The sequence below is a fragment of the Oncorhynchus tshawytscha genome, linkage group LG28 (genome assembly GCF_018296145.1).
Source record: "Oncorhynchus tshawytscha isolate Ot180627B linkage group LG28, Otsh_v2.0, whole genome shotgun sequence".
Taxonomy (NCBI): Eukaryota; Metazoa; Chordata; class Actinopteri; order Salmoniformes; family Salmonidae; genus Oncorhynchus; species Oncorhynchus tshawytscha.
The window spans coordinates 13,511,631-13,522,200 of record NC_056456.1 but is presented as its reverse complement, the minus strand read 5'-3'; positions in this window follow the sequence as shown (position 1 = coordinate 13,522,200).

Sequence of the window (10,570 nt, the reverse complement as noted above, 5' to 3'; positions counted from 1 at the left end):
CGGTGATGCGTTGTGCAGACCTCACTACCCTCTGGAGAGCCTTACGGTTGTGGGCGGAGCAGTTGCCGTACCAGGCGGTGATGCAGCCCGCCAGGATGCTCTCGATTGTGCATCTGTAGAAGTTTGTGAGTGCTTTTGGTGACAAGCCGAATTTCTTCAGCCTCCTGAGGTTGAAGAGGCGCTGCTGCGCCTTCTTCACAATGCTGTCTGTGTGGGTGGACCAATTCAGTTTGTCTGTGATGTGTATGCTGAGGAACTTAAAACTTGCTACCCTCTCCACTACTGTTCCATCAATGTGGATAGGGGGGTGTTCCCTCTGCTGTTTCCTGAAGTCCACAATCATCTCCTTAGTTTTGTTGACGTTGAGTGTGAGGTTATTTTCCTGACACCACACTGCGAGGGCCCTCACCTCCTCCCTGTAGGCCGTCTCGTTGTTGTTGGTAATCAAGCCTACCACTGTTGTGTCGTCCGCAAACTTGATGATTGAGTTGGAGGCGTGCGTGGCCACGCAGTCGTGGGTGAACAGGGAGTACAGGAGAGGGCTCAGAACGCACCCTTGTGGGGCCCCAGTGTTGAGGATCAGCGGGGTAGAGGTGTTGTTGCCTACCCTCACCACCTGGGGGCGGCCCGTCAGGAAGTCCAGTACCCAGTTGCACAGGGCGGGGTCGAAACCCAGGGTCTCGAGCTTGATGACGAGCTTGGAGGGTACTATGGTGTTGAATGCCGAGCTGTAGTCGATGAACAGCATTCTCACATAGGTATTCCTCTTGTCCAGATGGGTTAGGGCAGTGTGCAGTGTGGTTGAGATTGCATCGTCTGTGGACCTATTTGGGCGGTAAGCAAATTGGAGTGGGTCTAGGGTGTCAGGTAGGGTGGAGGTGATATGGTCCTTGACTAGTCCCTCAAAGCACTTCATGATGACGGAAGTGAGTGCTACGGGCGGTAGTCGTTTAGCTCAGTTACCTTAGCTTTCTTGGGAACAGGAACAATGGTGGCCATCTTGAAGCATGTGGGAACAGCAGACTGGTATAGGGATTGATTGAATATGTCCGTAAACACACCGGCCAGCTGGTCTGCGCATGCTCTGAGGGCGCGGCTGGGGATGCCGTCTGGGCCTGCAGCCTTGCGAGGGTTAACACGTTTAAATGTCTTACTCACCTCGGCTGCAGTGAAGGAGAGTCCGCATGTTTTCGTTGCAGGCCGTGTCAGTGGCACTGTATTGTCCTCAAAGCGGGCAAAAAAGTTATTTAGTCTGCCTGGGAGCAAGACATCCTGGTCCGTGACTGGGCTGGTTTTCTTCTTGTAGTCCGTGATTGACTGTAGACCCTGCCACATACCTCTTGTGTCTGAGCCGTTGAATTGAGATTCTACTTTGTCTCTGTACTGGCGCTTAGCTTGTTTGATAGCCTTGCGGAGGGAATAGCTACACTGTTTGTATTCGGTCATGTTACCAGTCACCTTGCCCTGATTAAAAGCAGTGGTTCGCGCTTTCAGTTTCACACGAATGCTGCCATCAATCCACGGTTTCTGGTTAGGGAATGTTTTAATCGTTGCTATGGGAATGACATCTTCAACGCACGTTCTAATGAACTCGCACACCGAATCAGCGTATTCGTCAATGTTGTTATCTGACGCAATACGAAACATCTCCCAGTCCATGTGATGGAAGCAGTCTTGGAGTGTGGAGTCAGCTTGGTCAGACCAGCGTTGAACAGACCTCAGCGTGGGAGCTTCTTTTTTTAGTTTCTGTCTGTAGGCAGGGATCAACAAAATGGAGTCAGTGGTCAGCTTTTCCGAAAGGAGGGCGAGGCAGGGCCTTATATGCGTCGCGGAAGTTAGAGTAACAATGATCCAAGGTTTTTCCACCCCTGGTTGCGCAATCGATATGCTGATAAAATTTAGGGAGTCTTGTTTTCAGATTAGCCTTGTTAAAATCCCCAGCTACAATGAATGCAGCCTCCGGATAAATGGATTCCAGTTTGCAAAGAGTCAAATAAAGTTCGTTCAGAGCCATAGATGTGTCTGCTTGGGGGATATATACGGCTGTGATTATAATCGAAGAGAATTCTCTTGGTAGATAATGTGGTTGACATTTGATTGTGAGGAATTCTAAATCAGGTGAACAGAAGGATTTGAGTTCCTGTATGTTTCTTTCATCACACCATGTCTCGTTAGCCATAAGGCATACGCCCCCGCCCCTCATCTTACCAAAAAGATGTTTGTTTCTGTCGGCGTGATGCGTGGAGAAACCCGCTGGCTGCACCGCCTCCGATAGCGTCTCTCCAGTGAGCCATGTTTCCGTGAAGCAAAGAACGTTACAGTCTCTGATGTCCCTCTGGAATGCTACCCTTGCTCAGATTTCATCAACCTTGTTGTCAAGAGACTGGACATTGGCGAGAAGAATGCTAGGGAGTGGTGCACGATGTGCCCGTCTCCGGAGTCTGACCAGAAGACCGCCTCGTTTCCCTCTTTTACGGAGTCGTTTTTTGGGTCGCCGCATAGGATCCATTCCGCTGTCCTGGTTGAAAGGCAGAATACAGGATCCGCTTCGTGAAAATCATATTCTTGGTCGTACTGATGGTGAGTTGACGCTAATCTTATATTCAGTAGTTCTTCTCGACTGTTGGTAATGAAACCTAAGATGACCTGGGGTACTAATGTAAGAAATAAAATGTAAAAAAACAAAAAACTGCATAGTTTCCTAGGAACGCGAAGCGAGGCGGCCATCTCTGTCGGCGCCGGAAGTATGACCCATTGGGCATGGTAACACACTTATGGTCTGAGAGTCCTTTAGGTAACTTTTGGCAAACTCCAAGTGGGATGTCATGTGCCTTTTACTGAGGAGTGGCTTCTGTCTGGCCACTCTACCATAAAGGCCTGATTAGGCCTGATTAGTAGAGTGCTGCAGAGATGGTTGACCTTCTGGAAGGTTCTCCCATCTCCACAGAGGATCTCTGGAGCTCTGTTAGAGTGACCATCGGGTCCTTTCTCCTCTGATTGCTCAGAATGGTCAGGCGGCAAGCTCTAGGAAGAGTCTTGGTGGTTCCAAACTTCTTCCATTTAAGAATGATGGAGGCCACTGTGTTCTTGGGGACCTTCAATTCTGCAGACATTTTTTGGTACCCTTCTTCAGATCTGTGCCTCAACCCAATCCTGTTTCGGAGCTCTACGCAGAATTTATTCAAACTTTTAGCTTGGTTTTGGCTCTGAAATGCACTGTCAACTGTGAGACCTTATATAGACAGGCGTATTCCTTTTCAAATCATGTCCAATCAATTGAATTTGCCTTAGGTGGACTCCAATCATGTTGTAGAAACATCTCAAGGATGATCAATGGAAATCGGATGCACCTGAGCTCAATTTCGTGTCTGATAGCAAAGGGACTGAATACTGGTGTAAATAAGGTATTTATGTTTTGTATTTTTGATACATTTACTTAAATAAATAAAAATAAAAAATAAAAAAATTCCCTTTGACATTATTAGGTATTGTGTCTAGATTTATGAGGAAAATAATTAGTTTTATCGATTTTAGAGTAAGGTTGTAATGTAACAAAATGTGGAAAAAGGGAAGGGGTCTGAATACTTTCCGAATGCACTGTATATACAGTGGGGCAAAAAAGTATTTAGTCAGCCACCAATTGTGCAAGTTCTCCCACTTAAAAAGATGAGAGGCCTGTAATTTTCATCATAGGTACACTTGAACTATGACAGACCAAATGAGAAGAAAAAAAATCCAGAAAATCACATTGTAGGATTTTTTATAAATTTATTTGCAAATTATGGTGGAAAATAAGTATTTGGTCAATAACAAAAGTTGATCTCAATACTTTGTTATATACCCTTTGTTGGCAATGACAGAGGTCAAACGTTTTCTGTAAGTCTTCACAAGGTTTTCACACACTGTTGCTGGTATTTTGGCCCATTCCTCCATGCAGATCTCCTCTAGAGCAGTGATGTTTTGGGGCTGTTGCTGGACAACACGGACTTTCAACTCCCTCCAAAGATTTTCTATGGGGTTGAGCTCTGGAGACTGGCTAGGCCACTCCAGGACCTTGAAATGCTTCTTACGAAGCCACTCCTTCGTTGCCCGGGCGGTGTGTTTGGGATCATTGTCATGCTGAAAGGCCCAGCCACGTTTCATCTTCAATGCCCTTCCTGATGGAAGGAGGTTTTCACTCAAAATCTCACAATACATTCTTTCCTTCCTTCCTTTACACGGATCAGTCGTCCTGGTCCTCTGCACACATCAACAACAGCCACCCTCGAAGCATCGTTACCCATCGCGCCACAAAAGCCACGGCCCTTGCAGAGCAAGGTCTCGGAGTGAGTGACGTCACCGATTAAAACGCTATTAGTGCGCACCACCGCTAACTAGCTATCCATTTCACATCGGTTACACTCCATTGGCCCTTATTGCTTAAATACATTGTTAACCTGTAAGCCTCTTTTATTTTAATTGAACCTTTTATTTAACTAAGCAGTTAAGAACAAATTCTTATTTACAATGACGGCCTACTGGAGAACAGTGGGTTAACTGCCTTGCTCTGGGGAAGAACAACAGATTTTTACATTGTCAGCTCAGGGATTCAATCCAGCAACTTTTCGGTTACTTCCCCAATGCTCTAACCACTAGGCTGCCTGCCACCTCATTGCCTAGGCCTATACGTTCTCTCCCAGAGAAAAACACCAGAAAATCAGTTCCAAGTTATTTACATTATGGAAATCTGTTCCCAAGTATTACCACACAATAGGTTTGATATTATTATGTCTTAGTCAAATATTATATGTGTTTGGGCTTCTTGTAGTCAATTTGCTGTCTATAAATGATATGTAATGATGTTCCAACCCTTGACCATACTCTCAAGAAAAAATCGTCCCACAGCTGAGTTTAGTTGATTATCACCGGGCAAGAGGCTACAGGTCAGCAATAGGCCTACAATGTAACTTTACACTCTAATAAACATGGCTAACATTTCTAGTCTCGTATGACCTATAAGGACTGTAGAACGTGTATAGCAGTAGGAAAACGCTAGCATGATAAACAAACATTACTTTGAAAACCCGTTCTCTGTGTGGCACAGTGTCTTGTATTCATAGCAAGAGAACCCAGGCTTCCCCAAAGATTTTACCAATAATATTTAAAATAAAAAAAAAAAAAAATAATTGATATTTTGTCTCTCTGTATTTCATAACTTTTCAATTCACAGAAGAAAGCATCCAAACAAGCGAAACAGCACCTCTCTGTCTCTCTACGTGTAGGGCACCTATCTGATGCTGTCTGGTCCAAACGAGGATGACATTGTTGCCGCCCATAGTATTGAATGCAAGGGAAGCCAGCCAGCATCTGGCCTCCCATGACAAAAAAGTATGAAACATTTACCAATCAGTGTTGAATAAACTGAGCGAGCTCAACTGTGAATGGTCCTGGCCCACCAAAAAAAAAAAAAAAAGTGTCAAGGGAAGCCAGCTTGGATTTGGCATCACTCCTATCAAATCCCATTGAGAGCATATGTCATTGGCAGAAAAACTTGAATTGTTGCATCTCATTGTGTTGTTGTCCTCCAGTGGCTAACGGGACAGCTAGCTAAAATTGGCCCTTTCCTAAACTAGACATGGATAGGGATTTGGACTTGTGGTTTAACTTAATTCTCCGTACTGGCCAATGATTATAAGGGCGATTCTGATCCAACTTCTAATTCATACATGGTTATGCCCCTGGCCTAAGAGGATAGAAGTTCAATATGTAGCTAAATGTAGAAGGCTAGATAACTAGATAACTTTGCCAAGGAATGGAAGTTAGGCAATCAAGCATTTTAGCCAGGTATCCTAGGACAACAACAAATAAAAGTGTGTACTGTAAGACAGTGATATTTCGTTTTGTCAACATGAAAGAAAGGAGGAGGGCATTGGCGTTTCTTTTCAAGCAGGGTTAGTCAACATGTTTTTTTTACTTGCACCAACGCACACACACACACACACACACACACACACACACACACACAGTATGAAGTTGGCGCCAACAGAGGGCTGCCTCGCTTCTATTTCTGTGGAAACTTTGCAGTATCTTGTTTTTTAATGGATTATTTCTAGCATTGTTAGCCCAGAAATGTTTGTATTATTACATACAGCTGGGAAGAACTTTTGGATATCAGAGCGGCAGTAACTCACCAGCAGTACCAGCATTACGACCAGGAATACAACTTTCCCGAAGCAGATCCTTTGTTCGTACCACCTAGGGAAATTGAATTGATTCCAGAGGCCCACCCAAAACAACGCCGGAGAAGGAGAGGTACTCGAACGGTCTTCTAGTCTGATTTAGGAGGAGCGCACACCACCCACCGCTTCTGAGTATATTACTCGCTAATGTTCAGTCTCTGGATAATAAAGTTGACAAGCTCAGGGCGAGGGTTTCTTTCCAGAGAGACATCACGGATTGTAACATACTCTGTTTCACGGAAACATGGCTCTCACGGGTCCAGCCATCTGGATTCTCAGTTCATCATCCTGACAGGAATAAACATCTCTCCGGGAAGAAGAAGGGCAGGGGTGTATGTTTCATGATTAACGGGCTCCTTAACAGCTTCTACCCCCAAGCCATAAGACTGCTAAACAATTAATCAAATGGTCACCGGACTATTTACATTGACCCCCCTCCTCCATTTGTTTTGTACACTGCTGCTACTCGCTGATTATTATCTATGCATATTCACTTCAGCCCTACCTACTTGTACAAATGACCTCAAATAACCTGTACCCAGCCGCACACTGACTCTGTACCGGTACCCCCTGTATATAATAGCTTCGTTATTTTATTGTTACTTTTTATTATTTATTTTTTTAAACTTTAGTTTATTTGGTAAAAATGTTCTTAACTCTTCTTGAACTGCTCTTTTGGTTAAGGGCTTGTAAGTAAGCATTTCACGGTAAGGTCTACACTTGTTGTATTCGGCGCATGTGACAAAGTTTGATTTGATGGTGTAATTGTGATAACATACAGGAACTCAAGTCCTTTTGTTCACCTGACTTGGAATTCCTCATAATCAAATGCCGACCGTATTATCTCCCAAGATAATTATCTTCGGTTATAGTCATGGTTGTGTATATCCCTTCTCAAGCCGATACTGTAGCGGATTTCATCCTCTTCGTCTGAGGAGGAGTAAGGATGGACCAAAACGCAGCGTGGTAAGTGTCCATATTGATTTATTCAAACACACAACTGAACACTGGAACAAAATAATAAGCGTGAAATATACAGAAACACCCACCACCAGAGGACCAAGCAGTGTGGTAACGGGCAGCAGCAGGAAAGGCAGCGATATTTGGAGAACTGGACTTGGGAGGAGATTCTGGACGGCAAAGGACCCTGGGCACAGCCAGGAGAATATCGACGCCCCAAAGCAGAGCTGGAGGCAGCGAAAGCAGAGAGGCGACGGTATGAGGAGGCAGCGCGGCTGGAAGCCCGAGAGGCAGCCCCAAAAAATTTTGGGAGGAAGGCACACTGGGAGTGTGACTAAGTCAGGTAGGAGAACTGAGCCAGGTAACCCGTGCTTACCGGAGAGCGAGAGGGACCGGGCAGGCACCGTGTTATGCGGTGGAGCGCATGGTGTCCCCGGTGCATGTGCAAAGCCCGGTGCGGTACATTCCAGCTCCTCGTATCGGCCGGGCTAGAGTGGGCATCGAGCCAGGTGCCATGAAGCCGGCTCCACGCATCTGGTCTCCAGTGCGTCTCCTCGGGCCGGCGTACATGGCACCAACCTTACGCATGGTGCCCCCGGTTCGCCAGCACAGCCCAGTGCGGGCTATTCCACCTCGCCGCACTGGCCTGGCTACGGGGAGCATTCAACCAGGTATGGTTGGGCAGGCTCGGTGCTCAAGAGCTCCAGTGCGCCTGCACGGTCCGGTCTATCCAGTGCCACCTCCACGCACCAGCCTTCCGGGAGCAGCCCCCCGCACCAGGCTGTCTCTCCGTCTTCTCCCTACAGAGTCTCCCGTCTGTCCTGAGCCGCCAGAGTCTCCCGTCTGTCCTGAGCCGCCAGAGTCTCCCGTCTGTCCTGAGCCGCCAGAGTCTCCCGTCTGTCCTGAGCCGCCAGAGTCTCCCGTCTGTGCTGAGCCGCCAGAGTCTCCCGTCTGTGCTGAGCCGCCAGAGTCTCCCGTCTGTGCTGAGCCGCCAGAGTCTCCCGTCTGTGCTGAGCCGCCAGAGTCTCCCGTCTGTGCTGAGCCGCCAGAGTCTCCCGTCTGTCCTGAGCCGCCAGAGTCTCCCGTCTGTCCTGAGCCGCCAGAGTCTCCCGTCTGTCCTGAGCCGCCAGAGTCTCCCGTCCATTCGGGACCCATGGGTAGGGTCCCCAGTCGGAGGTCGGCGGCGAGGGTCGGTGCTCGTAAGAGGCCACGGGGGCAGTTTAGGAGGCGGACAAAAACTGTGGTGAAGTGGGGTCCACGTCCCGCGACAGAGCCGCCACCGTGGACAGACGCCCACCCAGACCCTCCCCTATAGGTTCAGATTTTGCGGCCGTATTCCGCACCTTTTGGGGGTGTACTGTCACGTTCTGACCATAGTTCTGTTATTTTATTCTTTGTTTTAGTATGGTCAGGACGTGAGTTGGGGTGGGCAGTCTGTTTGTTTTTCTATGTTGGTTTTTGTGTTCGGCCTAGTATGCTTCTCAATCAGAGGCAGGTGTCGTTAGTTGTCTCTGATTGAGAATCATACTTAGGTAGCCTGGGTTTCACTTTTGGTTTGTGGGTGTTTGTTTTCTGTGTGAGTGTTTGGTCCACACGGTACTGTTTCGGTTTTCGTTTGTTCACTTTATTGTTTTGTATTTCAGTGTTCAGTTCGTTTCATTAAATATTACATCATGAACACTTACCACGCTGCGCTTTGGTCCGATCCTTCTTCCACCGACGACAACCCTTAAAGATACCACGACGGCCCTCAAGGAATTTCACCGTACTTTATGCTAACTGTAAACCATATAACCTGAGGCTGCATTTATTGTAGCTTGGTATTTTAACAAAGAAAATGGCAGCATTTGCGCAAAACTGAAAGCGAGAGCCACTGCATTTAACCATGGCAAGGTGACTGGGAATATGGCAGAATACAAACAGAGTAGTCATTCCCTCCGCAAGGCAATCAAACAGGCAAAACGTCAGTGTAGAGACAAAGTGGAGTCGCAATTCAACAGCTCAGACACGAGACGTATGTGGCAGGGTCAACAGACAATCATGGACAATAAAAGGAAAACCAGCCATATCGCGGACACCGACGTTTGCTTCCAGACAAACTAAACGCGTTCTCTGCCGGCTTTGAAGATAACACAGTGCCACAGGGCTCTCCTTCTCCTTGGCCGACGTGAGTAAGACATTTTAAATATGTTAACCCTACCAAGGCTAATGGCCAAGACGGCATCCCTAGCCGCGTCCTCAGAGTATGCGCAGACCAGCTGGCTGGTGTGTTTCGGGACATATTCAGTCTCTACTCTCTCTCTCTCTACTGGCCCCACATGCTTCAAGATGGCTACCATTGTTCTTGTACCCAAGAATGCAAAGGTAACTGAACTAAATGACTAACGCCCTGTAGCACTCAATTCTGTCATAATGAAGTGCTTTGAGAGACAAGTCAAGGATCATATCACCTCCACTTTACCTGTCACCCTAGACCAACATCAATTTGATTACTGCCCCAATAGGTCCACAGACAATACAATCGCCATCACACTGCTCACTGCCCTATCCCATCTGGACAAGAGGAATACCTACAAAGAATGATGTTCATTGACTATAGCTCCACATTCAACACCATAGTACCCTCCAAGATCATCATTAAGCTCAGCCCCCTCCTGTACTCCCTGTTCACCTATGACTGCGTGGCCAAGCACGCCTCCAACTCAATCATCAAGTCTGCTGATGACACAACAGTAGTAGACTTGATTACCAACAACGACGAGATGGCTCTGGGAGTGTGGTACCAGCAAAATAACCTCTCACTCAACGTCAAAATAACAAAGTAGATAACCGTGGACTTCAGGAAACAGCAGAGGGAGCACCCCCCTATCCACATAGATGGGACAGCAGCGGAGAAGGTGGAAAGCTTCAAGTTCCTCGGCGTACACATCACTGACCAACTAAAATGGTTCACGCACACAGACAGTGTGGTGAATAAGGCACAACAGCGCCTCTTCAACTTCAGGAGGCTGAAGAAATTTGGCTTGTCACCAAAAACCCTCACAAACTTTTACAGATGCACAATCAAGAGCATCTTGTCGGGCTGTATCACTACCTGGTACGACAACCGCACCACCCACAAACGCAGGGCTCTCCAGAAGGTGGTGCAGTCTGCACAACGCATCACCGGGGGCAAACTACCTGCCCTCCAGGACACCTACAGCACCCAATGTCACAGGAAGGCCAAAAAGATCTAAGCTGGGACTGAGAGATAGAAGCTGTTTTTCAATCTCAAGGCCATCAGACTGCTAAACAGCCATCACTAGCAGAGAGGCTGCTGCCTATATACAGAGACTTGAAATCATTGGCCACTTTAATAAATGTAACACGAGTCACTTTAATAATGTCACTTC